Source organism: Grus americana, chromosome 3, assembly GCF_028858705.1.
Source record: "Grus americana isolate bGruAme1 chromosome 3, bGruAme1.mat, whole genome shotgun sequence".
Classification (NCBI taxonomy): Eukaryota; Metazoa; Chordata; class Aves; order Gruiformes; family Gruidae; genus Grus; species Grus americana.
The window spans coordinates 20,114,794-20,135,912 of record NC_072854.1 but is presented as its reverse complement, the minus strand read 5'-3'; the positions used below and the strand labels follow the sequence as shown (position 1 = coordinate 20,135,912).

Sequence of the window (21,119 nt, the reverse complement as noted above, 5' to 3'; positions counted from 1 at the left end):
TTGTGGAACCCTCTCAAGTGCAGTAGCAGCTCCTTAACTCCTGATCATCTTTGTTACCCACCTCTAGCTTGCTTAACATCTCTTTTGAAGCAGGGAGACCAAAGCTGCGTATGCAGCATTCCAGACACAATGCATCACAGATTTATACAGTGGAATAATGAGATTCTTTGTTTTGCTCCTCACTCTTAGCCTGATACTTCCTAACATTTGATTTGTCTTTTTAACCATTTCTGAGCAGTAAGTTGGTGTTTTCAAAGGTGAGGGGAAGCGTAAAATTTCCTTTTTCTCTACTGTGCTCTCTTTTCCACACACCCTTTACGTTTAGAAAACAGTGCTAGAAAGAAAAAAAACCACCACAAACAAACAAAAAAACCCCCCACTTCCACCCCCCCCCCAAAAAAAAACCCAAACAAACAACCCAAACAAACCAAGCCAAAGGTCAATTATTCTCTTCATTTTCAAGTTCAGAAACTCACTACTTAATAATTAGCCCCTGCAGGCAGGAAAGCAATAATTCTGATAATTTCTCTTTGTCAAAGTAAAGAGCAATTCATAGTGATAGTCAGATATTTCTGAGAGAGCACTTTTCTGTGGTAAAATGAGAATTCAACACTCAATTTCCTGAGGAAAAAAAACAAAGGGGAGGTGACCCAGCTTCCCACTTCTGCAGGTCCTCCACAGCGCATCCAGCAAAAGACCTAAGGACACGGCACAGATTACACCAGGTTTCCAGTGACACCAGGCCAAAAAAGCTTCAGAAAATAACCAGTTTAGATTCTTCCCAACCTGATTTAAAAATAATAATTAAAAAACCTCCTCATTTCCATTGAAATTTTGCACATCAATCTTGGGGTTTTGGTTACGAGGACAAGCTTTTAGAAATAGCAAGATTACATCAGGCAGCTTGACTGATCCCTTTATGGCGCTACGGGGGAAAGACAAGCCCACACTAGACTCACGCGTGCACCTACAGTCAGGAAACCATTTGGAGCATAACAACAACTTTATTGAGTCGGCACATTTCTGGACAATGCCACATATATGTTCTCCCCTTACACGTCAGTAGATGGCACTCTCTATATTTACTATCTACATATTTTGCACGCTTGCCAAAAAATGCTTCTTCTCATGGAACTGTAGGAGTAGATCACAGGTCCTAAACCAGCTTCCCTTAGCGTGGAGCTCTGTGCTCTACCTACTCTTTAGTGCAGATTTCGGTTTTCCCTGGGCACACAAGCTGGTCAAGTATGTTCATCAGGGCCCATAAACCCATGGAAACATGCACTGTACATATGGTCTGTACTTTATGCAGACAAATCCATAGATAATTCACCCTCCCATCCACAATGTAATAAGCCTCAAAATTGGCCCTTTCTACAAAGTCCAAAAAAAGGTTCAGCATTAACAAAACACCTGCGTACGACACCAGAAAGAGGCCCGTGTTAAAACAGAGCCCTCTTCATTTACCTGGTCAGCTCACTATCCATTTAGAGTCGTATTGACTTCATTTAGTTGTTTGTCCTTCGTATTTGTACAGACAGCAGAGCCATGGGAAGGCAGACCAAACGTCTCTTCTGCACACATCAGGTACATGAAGTTCCTTCAAATTAAAATTATTAAAGTTTTATTTGCAAGAAGAATAGTAACTAGTTTGGGGTAAAAGCTAACAGTTCCACATGACATGCTACAACCCAGAAACAGTTCGGAAGAAAAGGCGTATCTAGGGCTGACTGCTTGCCAGGGCATTTGGGGAAGGCAGGCTGGTATGAATTCCTCGCGCAACACCACCCTCCTGCGCAGAGCAATATTTTTATGACGTGGTCAGGCCTGCAAGTTTCACACCCTTGAAAGAGTCTCACATGGGGGCACTTGATTTCTATCGAAGCCTGCTTCATACAGCAAGCTAAGAGTTACGAATACTGAGCAAGTCTGAACCCTTGTTTATCCTCACAGATCAGATGAGATCGGAAACAAAGATGAGAAGAAAACAAATGTTTCTTTTTTATCATGCACTATTAAGCAAGCACCACCGCATCAGAAAAATGGTATGAACACATAACACTAGTATAATCCTTTAAATACTTCCTTTTTGGAAAATGTTTCTAAACTGTAATAATATATTAAATTTTATAAATACAATTACTACATTTAATTGATTCTTGATTACAATCAATTATATTTCTGAAACAATCAAGCATCCTACAACTAAAAATAATTGATTCTTTAGCACACCCCTACTACACAATTACACAAATGCATTATTTATGTAATTAGATACATTTACAGTTCATTATTCCACTTTTATTCTATTGTTGTAAAGCTACAGAAGTAGCGCCTTACTTTTTAACTTTATTTGCCTTCTATTGACATAGAGATCGCATTTATTTTATTTACCCAATTTCAAATTAGAAGTCAAAACCTGAAAGAGATTCAATCCCTACAAAAATAGTAATTAAATCTCATTTATTTGTCATATGGGTGAAAAGTAAGGGCAACAAAGGGCAATCTGCTTATTGAGTTGAAAAAAGAAGCTGTAAGCAACAGATTTTTGGAGGTTTCAAAAATATAGATTAAAATTTCTACATGCCAGGCTCTTGTTTAAATGCAAATTTAAAGGTGAGCATGAAAGAGAAGCTAGTGAAAAAATTACTGTGATCAGAGCTGCTGCCAAGCCCAAAAGTAACTAATGGTCATGTATTTGTTATTCTACTGTGGCATCAGAAACAGTTCAGAAGTCTTGACAGTCGTGACAACAGACTAAGAATCTGATTTTTAGATATTTTAGTCCTCCACATATTTTACCAACTTCAGTTATGGCTGTGAACGTCCAAACTTGCTAAGAAAATGAAACAAAATCCAGAAGCCAAACACCATCAAAAACCACTCTCCCCTTCTCCCCACCCCCCAAAAAACCCCAAACCACAAACAAACCAAACAAGCCACCCTGTTATCTAGCTATTTAACTGAAGCGTCCTGTGTTGGTCTGACTCTGTTCTTAATACAACGGAGGAAGACAACACATACTCTGAATTCTTTTTAGGATGCGTAATGCTGTCCCTGAGTACTAGATTACTAAACTTCACGCTAATGTACCTTTACCGTGTAACTCCAGTTGATGCTTCAACAGCTTGCAGATGACTAGGGCCGACCAGGTTGCCTTACAACTCTTCTGAAAGGAGCAGCCCACCAGAGAACCGAGAATATCTTACAGGGAACCTGCACGGACAGTTTTCTAGCCCTATCAATGCTGCACTGTTCGGAAAGCTACATACTTGACCTGACCCGCAGTCAGGGCATCCACCTTGGGTGTTGATCAGCTTCTTTTCCATCTTCTCCATACTATTCAAAAGTGCTTTTTATTATTTAAGAACAGCCACACCTGGTCAGACAAAGAAGGAAGGACAGATGTGTGAGTACCTCTGGACTGAGAAACAGGAGAGAGGAGAGATACATGCTTAAAGCTCACCGAGAGTACTACAGTAATTCAGGAGAGAAAAGAAGTGAATATAGAGAAATGCAAAGATATTTTCGCTTCATCTGCATACTGCCACTATCCAATGGCCTCAGCAGACTTCAGAAAACAAGTCTGCCAGACTTGTTCCCACGGGGCTCTGAAGCAATGGCTATTAAGAGCTGCCCTATGATCCCTCCAGATTGAACGTGGGGTGGCTGCTGCACAATTTCAACCCCAAGATTCCTGAAATAGCGACCATATGAAAAACCCAAGCAATAAAAGTCTGCAAGCTTCTATACTTAAGCTGCAGCAACCCTCAGTTTCCAACAGCATTACACTTTATTTTCCCTTACGTTATACAAATGTTTGTAATCTTATATCATTGATTGTCATCCATGCATTTGCTTTTTTTTTTTTTTTTTAAAGAAAGATTAAAAGAGTGGGCTTATCTGTCTGTTGCTGGTTTTACCTTTCCTAGAGAAAACCATGTGATAAAGCTCCCAGGCTTAATATAGAAAAAGTTACAAAAATTACTTTTTTTGGTAGAGTTACCAGGCAAGACCCTTCTTCAGTCTTCCATGGTCCTGATGCATTTCTCAAAGGAGCTCACTAAGCTTTCACTCTCTTTGCTGAACAAATGAGGACAGAACAGGAGGATAAGACATTCAGTAATTGCTCATGCTTGCACTTTTTAAAAAATAGATACTGGGAATGGCAGGGAGTTTCAGGAAATAAGCGGTGGTTGCTGCATCCACAGATACAGTTCAAGATGCAGCTCCCTTGCAGTTCTTCAGGTGCCAGCACAAATGCTTTTTTCCAACTTTTAAGACGCTCTGATGATGGTAAATCTTCACTCATTCCTGCAAGCCTGGGTGAATGGTCTATAGCTTGGGCATCCTGTGTTTCTTGTTTCGTGACACAAGCCAGCCAGCCGCAGTCAGAAGCAGACACTCAGAGAAAAAAGCAGCAGGAACTCAAAGTGGAGAGGAGAAAATGATGATGATAGTTTATGTCATTGTTCTCCAGCAGCCTTGGTGCTGCAAGATATGCCCCTACTCAATTTGACAGCCACGCATGAAAAGTATCATGCCAAAGAGAATCCCACCAGCTGTATTTTTCATAACAATAAAGGATGCTCTCTCAGATCCTCTGAAATGGATAAGCTACTTGAAAACAATCAAGGACTGGCCAGCTACACACAGCAGAATCTGTCCGTGTATTACACTCGCATCAAGCACTGCAACTCCAAAATAGTTGAGGTCAGGAAGGCAATCAAGAAAATGCTCAGGCAAAACAGAAGATTTCTTGGAGAATCAGTTGACTACATTAAACAAAGCAATCACCAAACCAGAAATATTTTAAACTGATCATGTATTCAGCCCTGAGTCTTCTGGATTAAATTTCACAGAAATGGACAGAAGTTATATTTGCTTTATGTTTATGTGTTCAGCTTTTTTAATTGTCTCCTCACTTTTCAAAAGTTAAAAGCTTCTCTTTTCTCATGCTTATTTAAGATTATAAAGCAAAAGAAGAAGAGTATCTATGTCGCTGCAACTCTTCTTTAAGTCTGGTGTTTAGACTGACTAAGAATTTCTAAGCCCCGCTAAGGTTCAGAGTTGCACAGCTCCAAAGAAACTAAAACATGCCGGTCTGCTTTACAGTCCAATGTTACTCCTCATTTCATCCGGGCGTCACTTACAAAACACTTCAAACTTCATCTGCAAAGAAGCATGGCTGCCTTTGAAGTCATTACGTCTTAAAAATCAGAGGAAAGTTCTTCCAAGTGTGTTTGTTTAATCCAAAACATTAACATGCTGACAGCTGTTGAGCCGCTTCATTTAGCTGTCACAACAGACCATAAAGCACCACAGCGAAATGGACACTTCTGTGTATGACATCTGCCACTCTTCTATTAACTGCTGCTTCACCACAAACATTTTACCGAATAATTAATTTGGCTAGGTGCATGCAACAGAGTATTTTTTTTTTATGCATTAAAACATCTGGGTTTTCACACTGCAAGGTTCTGCCTCATGTAATAAAGTCCAAATAGAAAATTTTAAACTGCCATTTTTGGTTATGACACGAGAAGGATTCCCACAGAGAGATAACATGCCTTATCTACTCAGGAAAGCATACCTTCTATAACATAAGTTGAAAAGCCTTGCTAAAAATATTAACATTGTAAGCTTTAATAGAAATAAAGATTCTTAGGAAAGCTTCATCTCTACAGGGCTGTTCTTGAATCCAAAGCGTCTGCACCTCAGTGGGAAACACAGGTTATATGAAAGCAATTTATAATGTGCTGCAGCAGAGGCAGAATAGGGTAGCCTTAATATCAAGGGAAAAAAAAAATCACAGTAGATGCCTTTGCAAAATTGAATCGTGAGAAATGCAGAGTACTCAGGACTCTAAGAAGAGTCTGCAAGAATGCCTGAGAATTGCAGTTCTCAAAACCAGGTTGAAAGTCAGGAATTCTCCTACTATCAAAAAAATCTAAAATCTGGGTTTGAAACTGACCAAAGCTCAGGTGACAAAGTCCCCTTGAATCAAACTTGCTGAAATTGCAAGCTAAACCACAGAATGCCACCAAGATACTCACATTAGTACCTGCAAACCTAAGACTGCATAGCAAGAAACAACCTTTCTCTTTCACCTGGAAATGATAAATAACTGATTCCAGAATGAGTATTTTCTCAGGTTTGTAGGAAGCATAATATTCGTTTCCTCAGATTTAGCTGAGTATCTGAAACTACAGTGTTGCATTTTAAAGACTAAAATAGGTTGAAAGAATATGTTGAAAATCTAAGTTCTCTGTTACTGTCATCTGTCTTATCCAACGGACACACTTGAAGTATTGCTTTTGGCTTTTTCCAAATGCCCGTCATTGGTCTCCAAGATAAACACCTTGCTTGGAAACAGAAACTAAACAGAAAACGTACAGCTCTGCTCTGTACCTCTATACATTTTACAGAGATGTTTAAATCCAAAATGAAATGGAAAATGTAATGAAAAGCATTCTTTCCCAAGAAACCAAAACATGCTTGGCTGGCAATGCTTTTGGAGGGCATCCCTCAAACGCTGCTACGTTATACCCCAGAGGTGCACCTGATCTGACTACTGGAATTGTAGCCTTTGGGAGTTTGCAGCCTGCTCAGAGTGTAATTCCAAAATGGGAACTCAACAGAAACTGATTTACTGTCATAGGATGGAAAGAAAAAAAAGATAAGAAAAAAATGAAGACTTGGATTGCTGACTTCTACATCCCACACACGACAACTTTTCTGGCTCATTTTGGAGATATTCAACACTCCACTGGACCTCAGCAATCTCATCTAACTTTGAAGTTAGTCCTGCTCTGGGCAGGAGGTTAGGCTAGATGACCTCTAGAGCTCCCTTCTGGGGAACTTATCCAACAGGTGTGAAAGATGGAGGTCTCCAAACAGGGAAGTCATTCTAGTTACAATAATCTTAAGCCTTATCAAAGTGCTGCTTTTAGATCCAGAGTCACACATCCTTTTGAATCATTTAAGAGAAATATGCAAAGCAATTCTAGGATCAGTGCAGTCCTGCATATAGGCAGGTGGGACTAATGGCTTGATTACTAACAGCTTCCCATTACAATGAGATTAATTTCACCCATTTTTAATGGGCTGAGATTATTGCCTAACTTTCCTCTAGTATCACTGGAGAGAAACAAGTACTTTCACAGGGAAATTCATCAGCACCTTAGGTTGATGGGATGACTTGCTTTTTCTGGCTGTCCCTTACTCTGCGATGACTACAGAAGGTAGAAATGACTACTTCTATAGAAGTCTGGCTTTTAGACAGACCAAATTCAATGACAGAAATCCCATCATAGTTACTGGCCAGGGAAGAACCAGTAACTCCATGCTGGAATATGGTTCTCCATCCCTCCTGTTTACACAGCTCTGAAGGAGGCAGAGAAACACAAACCCCATCCAGGAGCCATATCTAGCCTCTTCATTACATGGCTGTTGTGGGTTTCATTCCTGAAGTGTTAACAATGAGTACATTATAAGGCCAAACTATTCATAACTACAACATGCACATCTTCCTTGTGTGCCCTGAAAATAATTCTCAGAGTTAAATTCACCAATGATACAAGTAGAGGCAACCCACAGTGCACGCTTAGGAAATTTCCTAAGACTGTTAGTCCTTGTTATTACTTAATTTCAGTTTTCCTCAGCAGAATTACAGCAGGGATATGTTTGGTGTATTATGCTTATCAACTATACTACCATTGAAATGTTTTATCTTAACAATTTAATGGCAAACTGAATTATAGTGACTTAGAATGGACTTTGAAAGTGTTCCTAAGCAATTTATAGAGTGAAGCTCCACAAAAAAACCCCCCCAAAAACAACCAACCAAACAAACAAAAAACCCCACCCCAACTTTTAGTTAAGCTAGTTTCTTAATTTACTTTGCTGCTTTTGAAAACCAACAAAGACAGTTTGAGTGTTGCAGAAATGTCTACATCTACCAACATAAGTGAAGACCTTCATATTTTGGTTTAGTTATACCCTCTGCTTTACTATAGTCTTGCTACAGTGGTTACTGCCACTCAGGGACAGATGCAGCCTCAGTTTAAAGGGAGTCTGCCAGGCTGTCTGATGCTAATTGGACAGCTTAGCCTTCTTAGTCCTTCCCTTCCGCCTAAATCCATGCCTGTTTCAATGAACAAAACCACTAATTGATGATAACTGTTCAATAGTCATCACGGAAGTAGTTCTGGGTTTATACTGGCACACGTTTGAGTAGAATCTGCTCCAAAGACTTTCAAAGAAGATCAACAGAGCTGATGCTCTGCATTCGTACATTTTCAAGGCTCTTGCTAGAGCGGGGGTTTTCAGCAGTTGCACAGCGCTGCAAGTTGGCACAAGTTCTTGTTATACTGTCACAGGCTAAATTCAAAATCCTAGTTTAACACTGGTGGCAAACTACAATTAGTACTGTTCCTACACTACAGAAAATAATCCATGAAATCCATCATTTTCATAGCCACATAAAAATTTACCATGAAAATGTTCAACTTTGCTGATTTCTGTTAACTCCTACTAATTTCTTTCTTTGGATTTCATATGAACAGCTATCTTTTATGGGAGAAAACCAAACAGCCAGAAACCCAAATTTGTGTAAAATTTTGGATTGGGACAAAACTTATGTAATTTCCAATTCCTCTACACATTTATGGAAATATCTACCAAAATACACAGACTGTCATTCTAGATGACAACTAAGGTTCTTCTAATTAAATATCCTGTCTTGGACATCAGCTGATGTGAGACATTCAGAGGACACAACAAACCTATACATTGTACATTTATTTTGTCTTAAGCCCAATCAATAGTTGTTTTTGTCCTGACACAAGAAAAGGAATTTATCCAATGAGAACGTTCCCATTATTCCTACAGCAACATAATATGCTTTTTGACCCCTGCTTCAATACCTTCTTGTAGTAAGTTACACTACTAATATAAACTATAAATATACTTTTAAAAAAACTTCACAGCAGTAGAATATTTTATCTTATTTTTCCAAATTTGCCTCAGATTATCTTGAGTACCTTCTAAATCCTTGGTAATTTACCAAATAATGTTGCATTTCACAACAGTGAAGCCAAACTGTTTTCAACAAGTGAAGAGTTTGCACAGTAAAAGCCTGTTAAGTGTCACTTAAATGTCTTGTAATAGATAACTGAAGTAAAGTTCCTTATCGCATAACCCAGTTCTAGGCCTAAATATGTTCTTCTATGCCTGGCAGTTCGCTTCTAAGATTATACATGAACATTCAGAACATAGTAGTCTAATTATGCATAATTTTAAATAGGAGTCTTCTCTTCTATGTCCTTCTTCACCGATACAGTCAGATCTTATCTTTTACTCCAGATTCTTTCTTCTTGAAAATACAAACCAGTAGGGTTCAGTACAAAAGAGCTGTGTGTTCAGAGGTGGAGAAGATGGGAAATTCACTAGTTGGCAACTAACACTAACTTATTACTACTTTTCATTGCCCAATACGTTTGTGCAATAAATAGGAGACATTCCTGAGGGGATATAAAAAAACATACCTTGGCCGTAGTCCTGAGCTGTACCTGACAGAAGAGACACTTACATTTGTGCTCCAGTGAAGGCTGGGAAGGAGATGTCTGGTTCAATGACACCTACTGGTATAAACTTTTATGAAGCAAGAAGGAGAGCTACAATGGATATGGTCAGAGATACATCTGTGATCACAAGGATGCCAAAGGATACAAAGGCAATAATAATAAACAACGTGGACAGCTATACAGAACATGAGACAGTAGTAAAGAATATTTTAGAGGGATAGCCCATACACTAAGGGAATGATATCTGCATTTCAAAGACAGAAAAAGTGGTGGTGATTAACTGAAAAGTGTAGGATCTGGACATGGCGTAGTACAAGGGGTGGATGATGTCCTGGTGTTTGGCTGGGATAGAGTTAATTTTCACAAGAAGCTGCGAGGGGACACAGCCAGGACAGTTGACCCAAACTAGCCAAAGGGATATTTGGTACCATATGACATCATGCTCAGTACATAAGGGGGGAGCTGGCCGAGGAGGATGAATCACTACTCAGGGACAGGCTGGGCATCAGGATCCGGGTGGTGAGCAAATTGCATTGTGTATCACCTGCTTTGTATATTCTTGTATTAGTATTGTTGTTGATATTTTCCTCTTCGTTTGCTGTCTTATTAAACTGTCCTTATCCCAACCCACTAGTTTTACCTTTTTCTTCCAATTCTCCCACCCATCCCACAGGAGCGGGGGAGGAGTGAGCTTGTGGCCACGTGGTGTTTAGCTGGTGGCTGGGGCTAAACAACAGCAGAAGGCCAATGTTACAATCAGAAGTCATAAGATAAAATAAGAGTAAGTACTCTATCCTGGATAAAGCTGGGACTGAACCCTATGGAAGTATCTGACCTGTCATTTCATAGAATCATAGAATGGTTTGGGTTGGAAGGGACCTCAAAGATCATCTAGTTCCAAACCCCCTGCCATGGGCAGGGACACCCTCCACTAGACCAGGTTGCCCAAAGCCTCATCCAACCTGGCCTTAAACACTTCCAGGGATGGGGCCTCCACAACCTCTCTGGGCAACCTGTTCCAGTACCTCACCACTCTTAACAGTAAAGAATTTCTTCCTAACATCTAAAATCTAAAATTAGATCTAAAGATCTAAAGTAAAGATCTAAAATTAATTAATCTAAGATCTAAAATTAAGATTTCTATTTCTGAAATCAGGCATTACTGCTGTTCCCAGTGTAAAAAAAAAAAAAGGTAAAATAGAGTTGGCAGCATGGGAGAGAACTGAGGACATAAATTCTGCCCATCTCCATGTAAAAGGACAGAAGTGTTATAAAAGACTAGCCTTGCTAAATCATGACTTCCTCATTGACCTCAAAAGCAGGAAGGAAGCTTACCAACTAGGTCAGATCACTTAAGAAGAGCATAAAAGAACGGCACAAGCAGCTGGAGCACAAGCAAAAAGGTCAAGACACAAAACATGACCATAAAAAACAAAGGAACCTTATGATCACAGCTGAGCGGAGACCAGGTCAGGAGTACTTCTAAAGCAGATCTGACCATAACCTGCCTTTAAAGTGGATGCTCCAAAACACCAAAGTGCTTGCAATCTCTAAACATGAAGTAGAATAATGTAATTTTTTAAATAGCAAATTGTCTCAGACTGGTCAAATAAGAAAGATGTAAAAGCTTTGAAAATGAAGCTTCTTTCTCCTTACGACATCCTTACAGACTAAGTTTTTCCTCTTGTCTTGTTCTAAATCCAGCAGTCACTATGCCCCTTCTGGGTGTATAAATACTCCAGCCTCCTCCTGGCCCTCGTCTGTTGCCTCCCTGTCTCATAAGTCTCTCACTCTCCTAATCTGCTGTTTTAAAACCCAGCTGTCACAGTCTACCTTCCAGAAACACGTCCCTCCAGAGCATGCTCTTGGGAAAGGAGCAGTCTCCCTCTCCAGAGATATCCGTATGATTGCAAAAACAAGCAGCCACAAGAAGGGAACCATACGAGCTATTAAACACAACAAAGTATCTATGCATTAAGCTGTAAACAAATAAATAAAGCAGATATCAGCCTTTACAACTACAAAGGTTACATCAGCCAACTATTCAGAGAGAATGTAGAGATGATGCAGAGAAAGCCAGAGGGTCTAATGACTTTTTGCATTAGTCTTCATGAAGGAGATCTATTGGTGTCAAGCTGAATTAAGAGCAACAACAGTCAGAGCTCAACTGAGAACAGAGATTATTAAGATTAATTACAATTTTCAAATTTTGTTGGCCTGACAAACACCAGATAAGATATATTAAAAAAAAATAGTTGAACAGACATGAGACCTGATAGCAGCTCTGTGATGTCTCATGGAAGATGGGTGAAAGGGCAAGCATATTGCTCGTGCTTAGAATGGGGGGAAAGAGGAGCTGGGAAACCACAGGCAAGTCAAGCTGAACTTCAGATTCAAGAACATTTCTGGATATGGCAAATGATTGCGTGCAGCTATATGATAACACAGACATAAAGAGCAATCAATATAGATTTATTAAGAACAAACTGACAGAACAATCCAATTTCTTCCTGTATGTGGGTAGTAGACCTTCTTAATACAAGAGGAATAATTATCATACATCTTGACTTCAGTAAGTTGTGATGAAATTTGAAAACAGAAATTGGATGACTGTACCCATGGAGGACCAATGTTTCACTGTCAAATACAAAGACGTATTGAGTGGTGCTTCAAAGGGTCTGTCCTGGGTCCAGTCCTTTTCACTGTTTCTCTTAACAACCTCCATGATCGATAGAAGAAAATATTCCTAACAGTAAGAGGCATTGCAAGTATGTTGGAGGACTGCAGAAAGATTCAAATAGGTTTTGACAAGCTAGAGAAATGGTGATTACTCTATCATCACAAATATAAGATATGGAAAAACTAGTTAGTAACAGTTCTGTTAAAAAAAAAAAAAAGTGGGGGTAGGGGGTGGAGGTGTTCCCTGGGGTTATTTCCAATCTATGAATCACAAGCATGACACTGCACGATGGCTTTGGAGAGTCAAGAAGATGTGAGCAAACAGGAGACATTAAAAAAAAGAGCAACAAGAACTAAAGAACTAGCAGAGCTGGAAAAACTGAGCCACAAAGTAGGAAAAAAAAAATGAAGAAAATTATCTGTTCTCTATACCAGTGATGGACAGAACAAGTAGTAACAGGTTCAAATGCCAACAAGAAAAATCCAGGACAGACTTCAGGAAAACCACTCCATTGAGAATAATAACAAAGCACTAGAAAAGATCATCAAGGGAAGCTATGAGTTTTCCATCCCTGATGATCTACAAAATAGAAATGACAATCTGATCCTACTTGGGGCACAAGGATGGCTTCTCCAACTCTCGTCCCAAGGCAGTTTTCCAAGACAATAAACTACTGTCTCCTCTCACAAGGGCATCCTGCAACACACGTACGTTTCCTCTGTAGAAACACAATCTGTTGTATAACGGACACTGATTCAATATTTTTTGTTGTAAAAGAGTGGGTTTATGGATGTGGTAGTCCCAAATACCGGCAAACACTGTTTGCATCTTTGAAAGCAAAAGTAGGAAAAAACCCTACCCCAAAAAACAAACACGGAGAAGACAGGCACATTTCAGTTTTGCTCTTTTAACAGAATGAAACTTATGCCCCATGCATTTTTCCCTTTCTAATAATGTGTTTTCTAGTAAGGGTTTGGTTCTAACTGCTAAGTGCAAATCTCCAATATGATTCAGAGTTTCTAGCCTTAAGATGGGAATCATTAGTAGACTTTACCCCAGAATTTTCCCTGATGATGACCTGTTGCTATGGAAGTCAACCTCCAGAGCAAAATGGGAAGGAAGAAGTACTGTACCATTAATCACATCATTAATACAGCCCTAATAAGCTGAGGTTCATAACCCCTGGATGCTGATGAATTGGAGTCAGATAAACCTGCTCTGCCCAATGTTTTAATCAACTGCAATGTTTGCTGAAGGCCATAGTAGCTTAGCTTATAAACATATAGATGCTTTATTCAGTTTACAAGTAAAAACACAAACTAAGAACTCAACAGACTCAAGACAGAAACTGTTAACATCAATCCTCAGAATGTATCAAAGTCAAAGGAGTTTGTAGACAAAGATATGATGCTCCATCAAAGCTTCCTTATTTCATTAAAATTGTTATGAAATAATTTCTAAGTATCAAGGAGATACAATACCATTCCTTGTTAAGCCTCAAGACTTCTCTCCCCCAAAATTTGTGGTAGATGTCCAATTAAATTAATTTGGTTGAGGTTTGGCACACTATTCTGCATTGTGGCATGCATACTGAGTACATCACAAGCAAGCAATACCATGGCAGCTCAAAATAATGTGAGATAAGAATAGAAACAAAGGCAAAAATGAGTTACAGAGAAGACATGACAGGAGGAATCTAACCCCCAGACAGATACCCACAATAATTACACTCAGTTATTCACCCATCACCAAAAGCGCTGCTGAAGAGCACGAGTGTCCTAAGGTAAAAGAATTGCTACTCGACATTTTCCTTACATATCAGACTAGAACATCTCCGTCACAAACACACAGATATTCTCATACTAGTTTTTCCTCCCACCACTGGCCTGAGTAGCAAGCTGCCTTCTGAAAACCATGTCATTAGGCACCAAGATTTTTGCTTTATGTTTTGCTGATGACAACTGAATTCTCTCTAGTTATTCTCCATTTTGGTTTAAAATGGAACAACTGGGCTTTTGCATGTAGTCAAAGCCGTAATTTAAAAAACCTCTCATTCAACTTATAGAGAAGTGGTTATAACACATCTTGGGTCCCAAAAAACTTTTCATTCACACTGTCAAACTCAGTGAATGTTATGTACTATTGACAATCCTGAACACTCTTAAGATATGGTTTTGCTCCAGCAAATAACTACAAAAATAAAAAACCCTCCGTCCAAAAGGCTGTTTTCATATTGCAAGGTTTCTTTCTCAATTATCCCTAGCCCCACAAAGTAATCTTGAAATCAGCCTTTGACACAGATGTGTAAGTAATAACAAAGATGATGTGATGATAGTGGTTTATAAACAATTAATAAATGACCAAGAAACTATTTCTCCTAGTCATTGTCCAGAGTAAAATTGCCATGTTACTGCTACCAGAATCGTAACAAAACAAAACATATGCTAGAAAGAGTCCAGCTCTTTATGACAGCTATATAAATCTGGCACAAGTGAAAATGGCAAAAAGCCCCAAACCAAACAACTATTGAGCTAAACAAGTGTAAACCTAAATACACAACAAACAGAAGGTCCAAGTCTAGAAACGGTCCTGCATGAGGCCTTTTTGAACAAGAAGTGTACTCTAAAATGTTAATTCCAAAACGTACCTATACAGCTTTTCCAGAATAACTTTTGTTTATTAAGCATGCCTGTTTACAGAACTAGAGATTGTCTTTTAAATCCCTGTTTCCTATTTAAAACTACTTTTGGGCGTAAACATTGTTAATTGAAATTCCTAACACTGAAATCAATGGAGGTCTGCTCTGAGCTTCCCGCTGAGACCAAGGAATGGATGTCTTTAAGTTCACTTGATTTACTGGATTCTGCTCACAGGACAGAGGTAACCTCAGGTCCCCAACCATCCCATGCCTGGTGAAAAACAGGCTGAGGGGGAAACATGTTACATACTCACACTGGGATAACAGGAAAGGAGCCAGCTTGCAAATCTCCCCCCATTCCGTCCTCCTAATATCCTCCTGGCTGCCTTTAGGGTCAGAAGGAAGAAGCAAAGATGTCAAGCGATGGAACTTTCGCTCCCGAGCACCTGAGGAGAATTTTGCCAGGCTGAATACGCTCTCTCCAGGTCTCACAGCAATATTAAACTGATCAGGCAGCAGTCTAACTATTCAACTTATTTTGTATTCAGTGTGTACTCTCCTAATTGTTTCCAATTACTGTGCTTTTTTTCTGGAAACAGATAGTGCATGTCTGTGCTTGGAACCTATTAACATCACTGCCTCAGTCACTGGAAAGATAGCAGCCACATTTCTGCGCGTGTATCTGGATGCAAGGCTTGATTGCATTGAAAATGCGCTCGACGTGCCTGAAACTTGCAGTTTCACTCTCCTCGATGAACGGACCTGGCTCTTTTTTCCAAACAATGAAGAATCACCCTCTCTCATTTTCTAATAGCATCATGGAGCTTTTGTCAAAAGAAGCTGGTGGATGTTTGGAGTTTGCTAATCAGGTCTTTTATGTCTAGCCAGCTATTTTTATGACAGCGGCATGCATTTTCCAGATGTTAGTTACAAATCCATCATTCTCCTAATCTGTATGTTAAAACATATCTGTGGAATACGCAAAGTAACTTAAACCAACCCAATATCAGAAGAATATTGGTTCAGTCTTCAAACTACTGGCTATAATCTCACTCAGAAGTACTAAATAACATTTGGAGATGTGATTAGCAAATGTGATATTATATTATTTATATCATATTTATATGGTATAATAACTTCTCTCCCTTTCTTAGTTGGATGTATTTGAATGAACTTTTGAGTAGATTGTGCTGCTCAGTAGTGCAAGGTTTTTTTATTCAGTTTAGAAGATAACCTGACCGATGCCTTAAAATGGATATTGGAGAGACATGGTTATAAAAAGTGTCCCTCTCATTTTGTTCATTTTCTCTTGAATAAAATCAGTTGTATTCCAGTCAAGGTCCACTTGGGACTTCTTGAGAAACCTTTACTTCCACATATGGAACTGATTCACTTAAGCTTGTCCTCATAAACAATACAAATTTGTTGAGCAAGAAAGCCTGTACAATGTTGACAACAGATAATGGGTTTATTTTTTCTACACTTAAATTCTTACAATATATGTTATCTCCTTGAAAGAACTATATGCCAAGTGACAATGAGCATTTCCTCACTGGCAAATTTTTATGTATTTGCATAAACAGGAGACCACCAATAATAGGTAACTCTTAAGGAGAGGATTAAATTACAGAGTACTGTAAGAACCTATGAGGAAAAATATCACTTACGTGAAGATAGCTAGTAATTTAAATACCTACTTAATTTTGTACGTTAAGTACATTTATGAAAACCTTTCCTCAACTGTAAAAAGAGGAATCTACCAAATTCTTTCCTGACGGATTTCCAAAGGCTAATGTAACACATGACAGTTTATTTATGTAAAAAAAAACCGGGTAAGTTGAGACATTTAAAACTGCCGACCACCTTCAAAACAGGAGACAGGTACTTCAGTTATACAGCTTTAATGTTGTTAATTGTGAATACCACAGATTTCTGTAAAACATCAGCCTAGAACTTCTTGTCTACAAGTAACTAGAATTCCTTTTCTCCAAGAAAGGAAATCCCCTTCAGAGGATTATATCTAGAGTCAGGCAACTGAATTTGACTTTTGATTACTACTACTCACCTTTAGCACAAAACACTGAGCTGTACTATTTTGTTCCACTTTCTCTGATTAGTACATTTTAAGAAATAAAAAGTTATCTTTTTTAGTGTCTTCTGATGAGCCATTAAAAAAATGCCACCTGTAAATCACAAGACCTTTGGCTTGTCCTGCACTGTCAGACATGCCAGGCAGCTTTCATACACATATACTGCAGTACCACTGAAAAATAGATGATGATGACAGAGCAGTACAAATCATCATAGAGCAGGACAGCGGTCAGGGCAGTAACAAACATGCAATTGCTTTCACTGTAACTTTGATGGCCAAGACAGCAGAGGTTGGGAAAGGAAAAGGGGAAAAGTCTCTATTACCTAGCTGAAGACAGTCTCAGCCTGCTAAACAAGGAAATGTTATTTCTTTGCCTTGCTTTGCCCGGTGTGGTACCTCAACATAATATTACACCTTCGCTAAAAAAACAAATGAAGCCAGAGTGCCTGCTTAGACAACTAGCATCAAGGGACATCATTCCCAATTCCCACACTGTCTAATGTAAACTCAGTGCCTACCCATTTACTACTGAGAATTACACATTGAGAAATAAGCAACCAGTGCTCTGAAGCCTGAGTGCTGTACAACAGGCAGGGAGCTCTGTGCCTCTCAGTAACGCAGCACGTGCCAATACGCCATGTGATCGGCTCTTTAGTACCTATGTTATTTTTCACTGTCGCTGGCAAATAGCTGCACTTTAGCAGGAGCTACAGCCTCACACAGAGACAAGACATAGCTGCTCAGTAGATTTCCGAAAAAACAGCAGTTCCCACCTCACATCCCTGCACCGGAGAAGCAGCCATCTCACATAGCAGTGAGCTGAACATTGCTTTTGCATGAGAAAGCAACTCCTAGACGTGATGCCACACCTCTTCCTTTTCCACCTCTTTGGCACTGGTTCCATCTTTATCATGCACTAGATCCCATGTAGTGGCTTTTACAGGAGAAAACCAAGATATTGAACAGAATATGAAGTTCTTATTCTCATTCCAGTGAGTTTCTGTTTATAAACTTTTATTATTTAAAATGCATTGCTTCCTATTCATCTGACCCCAGTTCACTATGAAAACCTCCGCAGTCATCCATGGGCTGCTACGCCTTCTTTGGAAGACAAGGTATTCTCCAGATTCTTCTCAGAATTTCTTCTTCTTTACTCCTTACCTCCCACTTTTGCTGCTGGCTTGCTCATATCCTAGGCAAGATCTTTGAAAGTTTCCTCACTTAAGTATCTTAGTTCCCTGGTATTACATATTAAATACTTCTTCACACACAGTGGTCTACGTTTACTGGTGCTGGCACTTTAAGTGAGGCAGAGTTTATTTCCAACACACGGCTAACTGCTTCTCTATTCCAAAGGAGTGCTTATCATATTTAGGTAATATTCTGTCTCTCCTCTGTTAACTGTTCGTTTTTTAATTGTTTAGTACACACAACTAAAAGAAAACAACAGCTATTCCTCGTTGCATGAGAATTTACCCAGCTGCACATAACACTGTTACTGTAATATGACCACTCATATAACTTTCTATTCCTGAAGTAATGACAGCTGAGGCAAAAAACCTGAAGAATATGAAAATACAATGGTAAATTTATCTAATCAAAGGTAGAAAGTTTTTATGGACATCCAAAGAATAAAGGCTTCTACTGATACATATTTTACCACAATCTGGATTCCACATTGAACCAACTGTTAAAAATGCATCTCCTCTTGAAATACTAACCCAGTATCTACAGCAAAAGTACCCCCTGCCAATTCTCCCTCAGTCCACAAAGACAGATGTTTTTGTGCGTTCCAAAGAAGCAGGAAAACCAGTGGCAGCCCCTGGAATCAGGAATCGTACAGGGAGAAATGCTATCAGAAATTCAACCCCTTGACACGAGGAATCCATATGTAAGACAATGTAAGCTGTTAAATGAAAGTTTTATTTTTTTAATGGAGGAACAATGTGCAGAAAGATATAAGCCAGATTGTTTTTACATACTGGCATGATAGAAATTGACCTGTGTTGTTTTCACAAATTTAATTTTGCAGTTTGATTTCCACTCTTCTGCTCAATTTTTAAAGTTATAAACCTTAGGTTTTACAGAAAACCCTAAAAAAATCAAAACTCCTGCTCTCATTTACTAAATTTTTTTTAGTTCAGCACAGTAGTATGGAAAAAATATCAGAATAAGGATATGGATCAGAATTTTCCCACACTTTTTTTGCAAAGTAGATAGAGGCAAGATTGAAACAATCTTACAAAGAAATCAAATTTAAGCAGATCTTTTTTAACAGAAAACTTCCCTATACATTGTCTCATACGCAAATTCACAGCCGGTGAGCAAAATCTCCTTTAAGACCGACAGTGGTTGCCTTGGTATACTGCAGTTTGACCTGGATGATTTGGGCTTCAGCTTGTTTGCTAGGTATTGGAACCAAAGTTTACTTGCATTATCAAAAGTTCAGGCATGCCTCTTTCTCAACAGCCGTAGTATAGCTCTCGCGTAAGGCGGGACACGTCAGCTTGTTTTGTGTTTCCATCCCTAGCTGGTGTCCTTTTGAACCAGTTAGGGAAATGGTACTCCCTGTTGTAGACTTGGCTCTGCCTCCCACAGCAACACCTTCAGAGCTGGAGTGGATTAGGCTGGAGTGGGACCAAACCGGTACGGCAAATGCAGGGCCACGAGCACGTGGATCAGGGTAAACCAGGAATCTGCAGAGCTCAGCAGTGTAGGAAGAACTGAGTTTTGCCTCGGAAGCCTGAGGTGCTGGTTACTGACGGCTCCTGCTGTGAGAAGAGGAGGAGGGGAGAATGAAATGCTAATTGAAAAGAAGACCAAAAGCCCTAAAGAGTCAGACTTGTCGCTCTGCTCCCCGCTGGAAGCATGAGGGATGCAGGCCAATGATTCTACTTTGGGTAACACTGCCCTCCCTCCTCTCAGTGATAACGGACTTGCCTCAACTCAGCTTCTGCTGCTGAGAGGAGATGCAGCAAGCCTGGCTTTCTCGGGCACTGGACTACACAAAGCTATCAGCCCCCCCTAAGCCATTTTGCCACCCTCAGCAAACATCTGCCCCAGACCTTGCCTCAACACCTGACGTGCCTAAAGCCAAACCTTGCGTCAGGCCCTCAAGCGAAGTGCCACTGCTCAGATTTCAGCAGTCACATGCCAGAAGAGCAAACAAAATGACTACATCCAAAAGGATGACATCCCAGAACAGTCAGCTGCAGCCTCCACAAACTTTTAAAGCTGGAACTGGAAGAGACTCTAATGTGAGCTAGTGCGAATCCTTCATCCCAGCTAGGGTATAATTATATCATTCTGCTTGACAATGTGACATAGAGGGGGCAATAAAATATCCATTTCACAGTGAGGTTGGTATGACATAGCTACTATGGATGGTTAGGCTACTTAATTTATGTTTCAGAACTCATCTGAATTCATTAAGAATTTCCTACTATATTCAGCCTTGCTAAGATAGCTGCTTATAAAGGTTATAAGAAATAAACACTTTAGGCATAGGCAATTTATTTTTTCCTTCAACCTGACTATCTTTTGTGAAATTGCACGCTATAAAGGAATAACTACAATATCCATAGAAAGCATGAAAACCAAAGACTTCAAACTGTTGCAGAATAGTAGAGAGTTGCAAATATGCTAGAGGAAGAATGAAAACAAACAAACAAAAAGAAAACACTTAAGGCACTGAAGGTGCACCAAACAGGGAGGATTAATATTTTACATTGTTTATATATTTTTGAAGAATCCTTTCAAGAAAGCCACTTACCACTTTCTGTGCTTTTTGCATTTGAAAAATAATTAACCATGGGGTGGGATTTTTAAATAAGACAAGAAGGCAAACATTTCCTGAATTCTTACAAAGTGAGAAGGCAAATATGTGAGGACTTGACTGGAACGAAATAGAATCCCTCAACTCTGAGTGCATTATTTGCTGTCCTTTAAAAACAGGCTAACCCAGTGTGCAGTTCATTAGCATTCTAATTATCAAGTAGTGCTCAGTGGTTGTCTCAGACTGTCTGATTAAAAATTAAACAAAATTAATTTTTTTTCCATTGCCAGATGCACTGAAGTAGGTTTTTTTTTTTTTAATTAAACTCCCTTCCCAGCACTTAAGAT

The 21,119-nt window shown here is 39.3% G+C and overlaps 1 protein-coding gene across 10 annotated transcripts in view; it reads right to left on the bottom strand.

The window, feature by feature from the left end:
• Positions 1-423: 423 nt before the first annotated feature.
• Positions 424-21,119, bottom strand: part of EIPR1 (EARP complex and GARP complex interacting protein 1) — a 126,699-nt gene continuing 106,003 nt past the window's right edge. For 3 of the 10 annotated variants that reach the window (XR_008576254.1, XR_008576263.1, XR_008576264.1), the window contains one exon: positions 17,015-19,768. The gene's annotated coding sequence lies outside the window, so the exon portion shown is untranslated. Of the gene's footprint in view, positions 1,601-17,014; positions 19,769-21,119 lie in introns of those variants that run through there. The other 7 variants (XR_008576261.1, XR_008576260.1, XR_008576257.1 and 4 more) reach the window with 6 other exon arrangements.